The sequence below is a fragment of the Eublepharis macularius genome, chromosome 10 (genome assembly GCF_028583425.1).
Source record: "Eublepharis macularius isolate TG4126 chromosome 10, MPM_Emac_v1.0, whole genome shotgun sequence".
Classification (NCBI taxonomy): Eukaryota; Metazoa; Chordata; class Lepidosauria; order Squamata; family Eublepharidae; genus Eublepharis; species Eublepharis macularius.
The window spans coordinates 62,561,078-62,576,012 of NC_072799.1; positions in this window are offsets into that span (position 1 = coordinate 62,561,078).

Here is a 14,935-nt window from a genome sequence, read left to right on the forward strand (position 1 = left end):
ATTGATGGATCAACCAGCGATTAGTAGAGCATTTTTTAAGTTTTATGCAAAACTGTATCAAAGGAAAGAAGTAAATTTGGAAGCTATTGAACAATATTTAGATAAAATTAAATTGCCATTGATATCAGAAAAATGGAAGGAAAAGCTGAATGCAGAAATTACAGAGACAGAGATAAAAGAAGCTATTCAGTCGACTAAATTAGGCAAGGCACCAGGTCCAGATGGAATTACGGCCAAATTCTATAAATCATTGGCAAATGAATCGGTACCTTTTTTGAAGGTGGTAATGAATGAAATTTTAAGAGGACAAAAGGTCCCAGAATCTTGGAACGAGACCATTATATCACTGATACCAAAGGAAGACCAGGATTTATGCAATGTTAAAAATTATCGACCTATTTCGTTGCTGAATAATGATTATAAAATTTTTGCAAAAATTTTGGTGGAGAGATTAAAGGAGGGGCTTATGGAATTTATTGCAGAAGAACAAGCAGGCTTCCTTCCAAATAGACAAATTAAAGACAATTTGAGAACTCTTTTAAATGCGATAGAATATTATGACAAACATTGTGAGAAGGAGGTTGGTTTCTTTTTTGTGGATGCAGAGAAAGCCTTTGACAATCTAAATTGGAGTTTTATGTTCGCCACAATGGAAAAACTGCAAATGGGAAAAGACTTTATCCAAGCGGTAAGAGCGATTTACAAAGACCAATGTGCAGCAATTGTAGTTAACAATGATTTAACTAAAAAACTGGAAATTAGAAAGGGCACAAGGCAAGGTTGCCCATTATCTCCATTGCTGTTCATTTTGATTTTGGAAATGTTACTGATTCAGATTCGAGAGGATGATGCTATAAGAGGCATAAAGATTAAAGACTTCACCTACAAAGTTAGAGCGTTTGTGGATGATGTGATGGTTATTGTTGAGGACCCAATACAAAATATGCCAAAGTTGCTAGATAAAATAAAGGAATTCGGAGATCTGGCTGGATTTTACGTTAACAAGAGAAAATCAAAGATATTATGTAAGAACATGATCAAACAAAAGCAACAAGAATTGATGGAAATTACAAACTGCGAAGTAACACATAAAGTAAAATATTTAGGAATTGAGCTTACAGCCAAGAATATTGACTTGTTCAAGAATAACTATGAAAAGCTATGGCAGCAGATTGATAGAGACTTGATTAAATGGAACAAATTAAATCTGTCATGGCTGGGAAGAATAGCGGCAGTCAAGATGAATGTGTTACCACAGATTATGTTTTTATTACAAACAATTCCAATTATCAGAGACAGTAAGCAATTTGAAAAGTGGCAGAGGAAGATTTCCGATTTTGTATGGGCAGGCAAGAAACCTCGAGTAAAAATGAAAGTGTTGTGTGATGCCAAAGAGAGAGGTGGACTGCAATTGCTAAATATCAGATTATACTCTGAAGCAGTTTGTTTGGTTTGGCTTAAAGATTGGATGTCATTGGAGAACTGTAAACTACTAACTTTGGAAGGTTATAAAAAACTGTTTGGATGGCATGCCTACTTGTGGCAGGATAAATCGAAAGCTGATTCTATGTTTCTCCACCATTATGTTAGAAGAAGTCTCTTCACAATCTGGAAAAAATACAAAAGTTATCTGGGTGAGGGTATCCCCTCGTGGGTGGTACCATTTGAAACTATCGACCCGAGAGCTATTTATAATAGAGATCAATGCCTGTCCTATAAAAAGATTCTTATCCAGGAGCAGAATATGACAAGAATTAAAACAGAAGAAGAGTTAGTTTTTTGCTATGGATGGTTTCAATATAGGCAGATAAAGGACTTATACAACTCGGATCGTTCAAAAGATGGAATTAAATGGAAAGATTCAGAATTGGAAGAAGTTATACTACAAGAAAGTAAGAAGAAAATTTCAAAAATTTATAAAATACTCTTGAAGTGGTATACAGAGGATGAAGCTGTAAAAGTCCAGATGGTGAAGTGGGCTATAAATTGTCAAAGAGACATAACAATGGAGGCATGGGAATATTTGTGGAAAAATACATTGAAGATTTCAACCTGTACCAGTATCAAGGAAAATGTTTTCAAGATGATATATAGGTGGTATTTGACACCAAAAAAAATAGCTTATGGAAATGCTAAAATATCTGATAAGTGTTGGAGATGTAAAAGTCATGAAGGATCATTGTATCATATGTGGTGGACTTGTGAGGTCGCTAGGCAGTACTGGGGAGATATTTTAGAAGTGATAAATGAGATTTTGCAGATTTCAATAATAGAACTCCTGCTACTGAACTTAAATATGGAAGATGTTCCTACGCAATACAGATCATTGTTACTTTATATGACAACAGCGGCAAGAATTCTATATGCGCAGAAATGGAAAGTGCAAGAAATACCATCTATAGGAGAGTGGATACAAAAGTTGCTGTACATGGCGGAAATGGACAAAATGACAAGAAGGCTGAGAGACCAGAATTCTGAAGAATTTTTCAAGGACTGGGGGAGATTGAAGGAGTATTTGGAGAAAAAGTGGGATGTGAAGGGGAAATCATGGCAATTTGAAAGTTATTAATTGGGGAAACTATTAGGGATAGGGATCTTTACCATTCAAAGTGAAGTTTTAATTATCGTTTAGTTTAAATTTTGAATAGATTTGATTTTAATGGATATCATTTATAGTTTATTAACAAAATAGGAGATAATAATATATAGAGGGAATAGATAAGTAAGGTATAGAATAAGATATGGGTTGGAAAACTGTTAGAAGTCTATGAAAAAGCGGGGAGGGAAAGGGTGGGGGGAAAGTGATATTTAGGTTTTTAATTGAAAATTATATTTGTAATCTGTACTCACCTAATAAAAATTTTTATATAAAAAAAAAACTCTATGAGGTCACTGTAAGTTGGCTGCAACTTGACAACACTTCCCACCACCAAATACAAGCTCAGCCATCAAAAAGGGCATTAAAAACAAGCTGGGCCATTAAAACAACACAAACATCAAGCAGCCTAAAATGGTGTAGATAAAACAATCTAAAGGCTAGAAGCAGACCATCAAACAGCAACACAAAAGCCCTTATTTAAAAAACTGGGTAAAAAGAAATGTTTTCGCTTGGTGCCCAAAGATAGACATGCCTCGTGGGGGGGTTGTTCCAAAGGAGAGGCACTGCCACTGAAAAAGCCCTGTCTTTGGTTACCACCTGTCTCACTTCTTCAGGGCTTAATTGCAGGCTGGGAAATAGGAGTTCAATTGGTCATCCAAGTACCCCAGCCCCAAGGCAGGCGTATATTTTGAGACCTAGCAGATAGCTTGTTTTCATTACAAAAAAATGAAAAACAAGCCTCATAACGTATTATTATTCTTTCTCATGATGCCATTCACCAGCTGATTGAGGACTGATATTATAATTTTCCTCCAGTCCAGATTGGCCAGGGGTCATGGAGGGGTTTTTTTTTGCCTTCCTCTGGGCATACAGCAGGGGTCACTGAGGGAGGTGAATGGGAAGGTAGCTGTGGATTTCCTGCATGGTGCAGGAGGCTGGACCAGATGACCCTTTGGGTCCCCTCCAACTTTATGTTTCTACCTGTCATTAGAATTTGAGAACTGTTGCCAGCAAAAGCATATCCAAAAGCTTTAATAGCTATGGGAACAGTCTACTAAGCAGTGGTGGCCTTCAGATCTCATTGAAATGAAGGGTAGTTGTGCAACAGCTGTGCACAAAACCCAACATTTGAAAAATATATATAAATCATTTATCATTTTTAATAAAGGTATCATTTTTACCAGTAAAAAGAAAAACCTCGAACCAACTCCTATATTCCCACAGAAAAGAACAGAAAGAATAATTGACTTGAAATCCTGTGTTTTCTCTGATCAATGTCCTAGTTATTGTTAGAGGGATACTGGAACAGATCGATTTTGGCTTTAGGCTAATTTGTTTCTCCTTCTTTAGTGTGAGGTCTAGTCCATGTTGTTCTTTAAGAAATTTTCATCAATATGGAGGCCAATTGCACAGTGTGTGTAGGAAGTCAACAACATTATTGATAATATTCTGTAATCCTTTACCATTGTATTTTCTGCTGGTATCCAAAGTAATTAAATCCTTTGCAGGATATTCCTCTCACTTTTTAATGGATATTTTCTGTGAAAAAGTTATAGTCCAGTGATATTTTGAAGGTTTTATATATATTAGACAAGTACAAAGTAGATTTTGCTTTTGATATTTTGGCAGTGGAAATATTATGAGAACCGGTGGGAAGAATGCAGGGGAGGGACAACTGGAATCTTAGCAGTAAAACTATCTCCTAGGATACGTGCATTTTTCTTTAATGCATTACTACATTTTATACAAAGGAATATTGCTTTAGTTCCCTTGGAAACTTTTTTTTTCCTTGACAGCTCCTAGATAGGACAAACTTTCAGAGTAAACTTGCTGTATCATTATTTTTTTCCCTGTTGTACAACCACCGTATCAGATTCCTTGGCTTGAATCAGCCCAATATCCTGTAGCTGTCAAAGCAGCTTGACTAGAAACAGATAAGAAAAAGCAAATACTGCCTCCTTTTTTTTAATCAGGAGAAATATGCATTGATATGTTTGTCATAGAATCTATACCTGTCAAAAAGGAGCCAATTAAAAATTAGATTTTTCCTTTTTAGACTACTGTAAACATGAGAGAAGATCTACAGTGAATAGCTTTGTTTCATTATTGCCCATCATCCAGAATAAAAGACTCCCTTGTTAAGTACCTTATTTATGCACTGAAAAACAATTACTCAGGAATCACACATTTTAAAATGGAAACACTTGTCTCATATTCACAGGGAATAAGGTTTGTATAAAATCAAGCTACTAGCTGGTGAATTGCTTCTGGAGGCTAATCTTTAGCACCACCCATTACAGTCTTGCTTACTAAGTTTCTGATATTCACTAGGCTGTCAAAATGTTAGACTGACACTTATACATCACCTGTGGAAAGAACAGAAACAATCTTTTTCTTTCCAGGATTTAATATTCTCTGTTTCTTTACTTAGCTTTCTCTGTCTCTACTCCAAAAGAATGGGCACCAGAACAGAGAAGCCTACAGGTTATTTTATGGGCAGTAGAGGCGGGGGGGGGGGACACATACTAACCACTCTAAATACAGTGGCATTAGCATATAAGTTTCTTTAGTCTGATCTAACAATTGTTTCTGTATTCAAAAGTCTGTATATATTTAGGTAAAATGTAAAGGTAGCCCCCTGTGCAAGCAGCAAGTCATTATTAACCCATGGGGGGACGTCGCATCACAATATTTTCTTGGCAGACTTTTTGTTACGGGGTGGTCTGCGATTGCCTTCCCCGGTCATCTACACTTACCCCCAGGAAACTGGGTACTCATTTTACCAACCTCGGAAGGATGGAAGGCTGAGTCAACCTTCAGCTGGCTACATAAGCCTGGCTTCCACCAGGATCGAACTCAGGTTGTGAGCAGAGCATGGCAGTACTGCAGCTTATCACTCTGTGCCACGGGGCTCTTATATATTTATTTATGTATTTATGTGAATATAAAAATTTCTCCCATTATTTCAACATAGCAACAGATCTGCTTACATATTCCAGTTTGTGTATAGATCATGTCCTTTCACTGAAACAAATAGGAAGTACATATATAACTCATAAATGTGACAATGAATGCAGAATGAAAAACAGAATTACTAGATAAGGCTAAAGACCATAATTCTTTCTCCAGCAGTGGCTAACCATGTTGCTACCACATGTGGTCACATGCAGTCTGCAATGTCTCCAAGGAATTAAGGTCCCTCTCTTCAAACACAGTCCAGATCCACAAACCTGTTATTTGAAATCCAGTATGGAGAAATTATGTAGACATTATTATAAATTCAGACTACCAAAGAGTTTTTTAAAAACTGACTGGACCTAATTGTACCGCATTTATCTATGATGTATTCATATTTGAAAAACTATATATAATTCTGGTCACCATAAAACGAACATTGTGGAAAAAGGCAACCCAAATGATCAAATAGTTGCAGCACTTTACATACAAGGAAATGCTAAAGAGTTTGAGGCTTTTGAAAAGATGGGGTAGAGTAACTAGACAGGCAAAACATTTTTTTCCTTTCCCATGACACTAAAGCTTGCAGGAACCTGCTGGAATTGATAGGCACTATATTTGGGACTGTAAAAATTGAAATACTTCTTACTCAAAAGTGTTTTTAACTTGAGGAATTCACCACTACAGAATGTAGGGATGGACACTATTTTAGCTGGCTTAAATGGGGAATCACACAACTTCTTGTTATTATCCATGACCGTTTCCACATGCCCCTGTAAGATCATGTGAAACTCATGGAACGAAGCATCTTCCTAGCACAATTTCCCAGCACAATCCCCTTTAATGGTGCAATGACATCAGAAATCGCACCATTAAGCAGGATCATACCAGGAAATCACTCTACATAGACGCTTCATTCCGTGAGTTTCACACAATCTTCCATAGGCCATGTGGAAATGGCCTATGATGACTAAATGTCCAACCCTTCTGAATAACAGGGATAGGGAGCAACATCACAAGGAAGCTTTGGTTTCTGTGCTATTTGTAGATAATTTATGGGCACCTGGTTGGCTGATGTGTGAAACACAATGCCAGAATAGATGAATCACCTTATGTTCATGTCTCCTCCACAGCCTCTCACTTTCAGACCTTCAAGCTCAGATTTTAACACTGGTTGAAATGAAATATCATAATATTCCCAAATATGGCTGAAGTAACAGACACCTAATATTATGTAGGTTTGGCCAAAGTGAAAAGAGGATATATTAATGATGGGCAGGGAGGGATGTTGTGAAAAGATACCCACTGATGAAATTTCTAGTTTCAATCTAATTCCTTATAAATGTCAGTCTGTCATGGGCTGGGCTTGCCCAAGCTGGTAGTCCCAAGTCAGCCCTCACATGAAAGCCCAGGGGCTTCCAAGGTACAAAAGCCAAGTCCAGTCCGTGGTCAGAGCACAACACCAGGAGTGAGTCCAGAGTCCAAGAGCCAGGTCAGGTCCAGTCCAAGGTCAGTTACCGATAGTGTCAGATCCAAAGGCAGGCACGAGCAAGGTACGCAGCACACAGAGTGGTTGCAGATAGTTTGACACTTTGCTTCCATGCCTGGCAGTTCCCTCAGCTCACTTTTTATAGCAAGGTGTGGATTGCAGCCAGCTGCTGGGGCTCCATCTTACTGCTACTCATCATCGCTCTCCAGCAGCTGGCGTCAGTTCAGGATATGAGCACTGTGCTGCCTCTCCTGCAGTTCCAGCCTCTGCCTTTGTCTGTGGCATTCTTTAGGTGTGGGCAAACTTGGGGAGATGGAAGCCCCTGGTTGGGCTTCCCCTGTGGTGTTGGCAGTCCCTGATTGAGCTTCCCCTGTGGAAGTCCCTGACTGAGCTTCCTTTGTAGTGCTGGAGAGTACTGGTGGCTCTGTCTCAGCTGCTGGCTGTAAACACCAATTAGCCAGCAGCTGCAGCTCCTGATTACCGTCCTCTGCTGAGTCAGCACCAGCTACATGGAGCTCCTCTTCTCCTGAGGAGTCCTGGCTGGCTACATGAAGCCTCTCTCCTCCTGAGGAGTCCTCGATCTCACTGAGCCCAGTCTGGGCCATGGCACAGTCTTTGAGTGAGGCATTGTTTCATGATTTTTTGGGAGGGAGAGGAGGCAAGATTAACCAGAGCATTCACAGATAGTGTGACTGAATTGAGTGTTGCCAATTTCTATGTGTCATCCTCCTTCAGGGCTCATGTACACAGCGGAAAGAGGTAGAAAAAAGGCCTCAGAATCAAAATGAGCTTTTGCAGTGGGCAACAATATATCTCTAGAATAGAGATGGGCACAAACTGGGAAAAAAACGAACAGTGCGGTTCATGGTTTATCGCATTTCATGAACCATGAACCATGAACTTTCACGAACCTGCCCTGGTTCACAAACCGGTTCATTTGGTTAATGAAAATGTCACATTCGGGTCAGCAAATCATCACTTCTGGGTCAGTAGGTCACTTCCAGGCCAGCAGAAGACCACTTCCAGGTCAGCAGAAAGTCTGCTGGAAGTCCATCCCCTGTTACCTAGGAAACTGATTGATCAGCACCAGGCTGTCTGCAGTGATGAACCAAAAAAACAAACCGAACGAACCAGCCTAAAGTTTGTGGTGGTTCATCAGAAATGGGCTCTAATGAACCACCAGTTCGCGAACCATACACTGGCTCGGTTTGTGCCAAACTTTGGTTCGTAGTTCGGTTCATGCCCACATCTTCTCTAGAATGTTTCCAAGCAGAATTTGATGGCATCGATTCTCTCTTATTGTCTGTCTTGGTATTGGAATACTTGGTATTCAGAGGCAAATTGCCCCTAAAAAAGAAGTGTAACACAAATCTGGGATTCTTGGCAATTACAAATCCCTCATCACTGAAAAATCTGTGGGTGTTTGTATGTATGTGTTCACATGGTTCTTTCTCCTTCCCCACCACCTTTGTGGGATGGAGCCTTTTTCTGCTTTGTAAGTAGAGACCCATAGAATTGTACCTTTTGGTTCAATTCGCTTGCAATTTTGGTGTCATTTGGTTGAAAAACAGCCATCCTGTCATCCCTTCAAATAAGTTCCCTATAGGGAATAATGGAACCCAAATAATTCTTGAAACTCAAAGAAAAAAATATGAACCCTGAAATGGTATTTTTAAACCAAGATACCGCCAAATACGAATAAAATAATTTTTGGATCTATATCTGGACCACATATATATCTGAGTGCACATCCCTAATCTTTGTTCTATCAGTCTTATCTTTCAAAAATAGCATTGTTATGGAAAGGAGAATTTCTTTTTCCAAAATTCACTTCTTAAAATATAGCCATTGATTCCTCTTACTCTTTTTCGCTTTTAAAAGAGAGGGTTCTCTTTCTCTTTGAAGCAAACCCTTTTGTAACTTCAGCCCTTGCAGTTGTTTTACATTACATACTACAGGATTGTGCTCTAGTAGGAAGGTTTGGGAAGATATTGCCTGCCTCTGAGCATGTGATACTGCCTGCCTCTGAGCATGGGGGTATTTGTGAATTTCCTGCATTGTGCAGGGGTTTGGACTAGATGACCCAAGAGGGTCTTCCAATCCTATGATTCTATGTAGAGCAAAATTCTGAAATTTTGTTGAGCTGCCCTTCCTGTCCCTCCTCTCTTCTAATTTCTCTTTGTTTAAAACAGAACTGACGAGAACCAGACTAGATGCTTAAAAAGAGAAAGGAGACAGATTGATGGATTTCAAGGACAAATGGGGTAAAGAGGAATTAAGATAATTTTTCTTAAAATGCTAAAAGTCACCTAAACTGGTAGACATCACCACATTTTGTGATACTGAAATATGGAGCAGAAAATCACAAATGACATAAGAAACTCCTTTTTCCATAGGCAACTGATAAAAATGCAGTAGTTTCATACATCTTTATGTTGTGCTGTACTAAGCCACTTGAATTGGGTTTACTCAGTAAAAGTGCATTTAGATGAACTAACTGACTTATGATGTTTATTTCTCCATGGCAGAACACAAATTATGTTGGAGAGTTATGAAGGAGAAATGAAGAGATCCAAACAATTACGTCATTATCATTTTATAATGCTATAGATTTGCTACCTACACTTTAGGTTTTTGTTTAAAGAATTTTGAGACCTTAATAGATTTTCCCCCTTCTTTCCCTCCCCCACCCATTTGTTGTCAAAAGCATTCAAGGTATCAGATAATTGCACTTCAATATGAGGATGAGCCTGAAAGGCAGTATCCCCAAGTGGGTATGAAAACCTGTCTCGTGTTAAATCCCAGTATAGCTTCATGATTGTGTCATTTCTGGTTCAGGTGTTTCTAATTACAGACTTCTTCAGTGAAAAAAAATTCAGTAGAAGGAAACCAAGCTGGTAGAGAAATGTCTTTGCATTGTAACATGAAGGTCAAGTCAAATGAAACAGGACAACTATTTTTTAAAAAGCCATCTCTAATAGGAATCAACCACCCTTTTTATTTTCCACTATTTCTTTCCATCTTGCACATTCCTTTTGTTTCAGATTTTTACTATCAGTTGACCAGCACAATTAACACAGAACAAGGGAGCAGAATTCTGGACTCTACTAATTCAGCTTGCAGAGGCAGGGAGTGTTACATGTATGAATTTTCTCCTGCTTAAAGAAAATCTCCTGCATATAGGAAACAGCAAATGATGAAGAAATAATGTATAATGATAAAAAATTAAAATTTAAGAGCCAAAAATCATCAAAATTCAGAACAAGAGATCAACAAACACCCACTATAAGAAAGTACATTTGTGTAACTGAAAATATACAGTTTGACATCATTGATAATGATGACTAATAATCCAGAATGTTTCTACAGCCCAAACACTTGCTGTTGTGAGTACTTTGTTAGGAAACGGCACACATGAAGTACACTGGCTTAAATGTGTACATAGTTTGCACTTAGAAACCAGGAATCTGCTCTCCTATATTGATTCCCATTCTGCAAAGCATCTCTAAGAAACCTTTTTAGTCATAAAAATTGTTGCCTGCCATTCCTTTTATTTGTTTGTTTACATTATTTGCAGTCCACCTTTCTCACTGAAATTCAAGGCAAATTACAGAGTGTAATTCAACACAATCAACATCTGGGGCATTCAATAAACAATGCAATAGGGTAAGGATTGTAGAGATTTTAAAAAGCAGAAATCTCATAAGGCTGAACAAAATATATGCAACTTGACATGACATTATTAATGACCGAATGGTTCCATACTCAGTAAGCCACGTTAGACTCTACAGCCATAGATTGTAGTACCCAGTTAGATGCAAAGCCCCTTGCACGGTAGGAAGAGTTAGAATATGTTCCCTCATCTAAGCTCTTACTTTCCTCTTCAGCATACCCTCCCCCTTTTTTTGTGAAATTAGGGGTGTATCAAATGTTTGTGAGGTATGTTTTCTCTGTTAAATATGTCATTCAGGAGGCACAATTTTCTGTTCAAAAAATAACATACATCTTGGGGGGGAAAATCACATTTCATTGAAGGAATGTCTTAGTGATTCTGGGGTCCTGACTGAGCAAAAGTTCAGGAGGGGCCCCCTCAGAGCCCCCCCGCCCCGAGCCAAGCAAGGCATGATCCTTGACTCATTTGAGGCTGGTGGGAGTTGCCAGTGGAATTGGAAGCCAGCCGCTTTAGCCCCAGATGGTGCAGATGCCAGAGGTGGCAGTTTGGGGATCTTGCTATTCATGGAAGGGCAGAGTTGTGGCTGGTTGGGGGCCCTCATCACGGGACATCTACCCTATTTTCCCATTGGCTAAGCCCACACTTGTTTCATTGCCAAATCTTGATTGCTATTGGAGCAGATGTCTTGACTCACCTTTTTTCCTACAGGAACTTAGAAGGAGGCAATACACAGGGCAGTGCCCAGTTATTCTGCCCCCCCCCCCGCCGCCACAAGTGCAATTCATAATTAATGTGTGCATGTGGAAGCAGGGGTGGGAAGTGCAAGGAGAGACCCTTTATGTGTTTAGCCTACACAGCAGGAAGACCCTATCTGGTGGTCTGTGAAAAGTGAGATGTGAGTTTTGTAGATGAAGCTCAGCAGTTCCTTCGCAGGCAAGTCTAGCTGCTTCCATCCAGCTGTATAATAATTAATGAGTTTTTTTAAGACCACAAAAATCCCTTCAGTGGTGCAGCAGGGGGGGAAGTGTAGAAGAAATGATGGCTGACAGAGGAAGGGTGCAGAAAATTCCCATAGGGTGCCTGTGCGTTTGAAGGGATTCCCTCGCAGACTTCTGCCTGGCCACTGGCACCAATGCTGACTGCTTGGTCAGCTCCCTCCCTCCCTCCTCCATTCTGGCTGCTCACCTGGCCTTCCCCCCCACCCCCAGTTCGCATTGGCCATGCATCTGGGTCTGTGACCCCTCATGTACCACTGCATTCTTCCTGTCTTTGATCCTTCTGGGAGTGCAGTCATGCAGCCATTCAGAGAGTGGTTCTTTAAAAACCTGCATGTCTAGCTTGGCCCTAGGTCTCCTGCAATTTTGATACCATTTGGTTGAAAAACAGCCACACCAATGCCCTCAAAAATAGTCTCATAAAAGGATTAATGGAACTTGAATAATTTTGGAATCCTGAGGGGGAAAAAAACCCTAATCCTGTAATGGTATTAGGGATCCAAATACCCCTGAATACTGCTTTTATGCCCTTCCCAAAATCCAAATCCCCAAATTCTATTTTTTTAAAGGTGTACATAAACCAAAGTCAGCGTGCACAAGCTCATATACCATTTCTGTGTACATAAGACTGGATTCTGCAGGTTCCACCTTTTAGAGTTGTAATAATTTAGCACAGAATTAGCTATCTAATTTTCTGTTATGTTACCAAATAAGCCCTTTTTCCTGCTGTCAATTTTTGTGTTTGCATGGCGAGAGAGAACAATGGGGGCAATAATATATAGCACATATTAATGAGCACAAAAAGGATTTTTCATCCCTGGGTTATCTGGATTTAATCTTTATTATCTAGTGTTTGCTGATTAGTATTCAGTGTTTGCATATGTTATCTCTGCTTAATTCTTCTGTTTCACAATTCTCATCATAGATTAGTACACAACTCCAAGGAGGAAGGGAAAAGCTGCCAGTAGAATTCTGCAAAGGCTCCTAAGGCCTAACAAGCCTAGCATAAGTTTGCAAGTAGGTAGACTATTTTCTATAATATAAACTTGCCAGGAAAATAATGCTGTTTGGAAAACAGTGTCTTGTTTTCTGTAATTTCAGTTTGGAGAATCTGAGCAATATTTTTACAGAACACAGCAGAGTCTTTTGATAGTGAAAGTAAACATCACTGAAGTTATTTGGGGGGGGCGTTAAAAATCATATTATTAGACTGAGAAAATGAAACTACAGACTGGGAAAATGTGATTATGCAGCATACAGTACAATCCTAAGCAGAGCTATAGCCTTCTATGTCTATTGAAGTGAATGGATTTAGAAGGCTTTAACTCTGTTTAGGTTTGCATTATTCATTAGTATTCCATTACACTTATCAGTCAAATACAGCAGCATTGAGGGACTGTAATCAATGTAGTGTTAGCACATAAATTCCAGTTATGATTTAAAAATAGCCATGTGCATGGAAACTGCAACTCTTCAATATACCTAGATACTGTAAATTTCTGAAGTGAGTTCATTATTTCACCCGTGTCAGAGATATGGACAAAAATATAGGGAAACAGTTGTTGGGCTTAACCAAAAAGATCGTGGAGGATGTTTCTGTATACCTGAAACATAGCTGGCCCAACCTCTCAGCTAAATGTATCAGAAAGGGAGTATAGAGACCTCAGGATAGAATAGCCTTAGAGAAGGGCAAGAAACAAAATCTTGCAGATTAGAAAGCATGTAACCAATATAAGTGGATAGTATGTGCTGAGGCTCAGACGCAGAAGCATCTGTGAATGGCGAGAATGACCAACTTTTCAAAAGTGAAGATGTTGTTCAATGATGGCACATATTGGTTGAGGGCCAACAGGTGTTCATATTTATGAAAAACTTTTGGGGACTTCCCTTGCCCCCCTAGCAGGGCCTAGGATCTGAGCAGGGCAAGGGGTTATGTCGTCGCTCCTTTGACTCCCGAAGCCTGGAAGCCATAGGAACCCTCTTCTTCCATTTTAAATCCAGATAACGCCACCGGGCACCCCATGCGGGGTTCCAAGGTGGTTTCCCGCAAAGTAATAGACTTCCGTATGAAAATATATAAGCTTTATTAAGAACTAAATTAAGTAAATTACTTAAAAGCCAATACAGGTCTCAGCAGAAGCAGTAAAAATAAGAAAGCTACCTGGTCAGATGGAACCTGGAAATCAGATAGAAAATCCACCCCAAACGTACAGCAGGTAGTTGAGCAGCAGCAGGGCCTCCAGGCCAGCAGCCTATGACACTTGGTAGAGATACATAAGGTACCCTATACTTATACATGCATGTCCGTGTATGTGTCCACACACATGCCCCGAGTGTCCCATGTGTGTGTTGCCATTGCATGGGACTCTAGGCAAATTATAGATTTCTGGTTGCTCTGTCTTCTGGATGATGTTACCTATTGGAATACCCAGTTCCTGGGAACCTTTCAGACTTACCACATCATTGCTCATTTCTCCCTCCTCCCAAGTCGAACATTGATTAGTGCTGTTCTCTTGGCTGGACAGCCTTGATGAGATAACTGGGAACGAGAAGGCCTCAGCTCAGATGGAACTTGAGCAGTTAGTTATTAAGTTAACCCTTGATGGAATAGAGCTCTGTAGCATCACACTTGTAATCACTATTTTTAAATACACTTTGTTATGATAAAAAGTAAGAACAATTTTTATATATTTTAAGAAGATATTCAAATACGTTTAACAACTTTGTATGGAGTGTGAATTTGTAAGATAATTAGTTAGCCAAGAATGTGCACCTCCTCAAGAGGGACAGCTCGCTATTGTTAGGAGATTATTTTAAAACGCCAAAATATGGGAAGATGAATTGATTGGGAGCTTCTTCTTAGAAGGGGTTACTTCCTTCTGACCTGCTTATCTTTGGGTAAGACACTTTTATAGACTCATGTAATTGCTCTCCCTTAATTATCTATGTAACAGTAATGGATGGTTTAATTTTCTATTGAATTAGTCAATGTTAAAGATGCATATTGTGAGTTAAAGGGTAATAAAGAAGAAAATGAAAGCAAAGATTCTCTAATGATATTACTTTTGTACTATACCCATGCCCTGACCTGGATAGCCCAGGTGACCCTGATTCCATCAGAACTCAGAAGCTAAGCAGGATCAGCCTTGGTTAGTAATTGGATGGGAAACCTCTAACAAAGACCAGGGTTGCAGAGGCAGGCAATGGCAAACCACCCCTGTTAG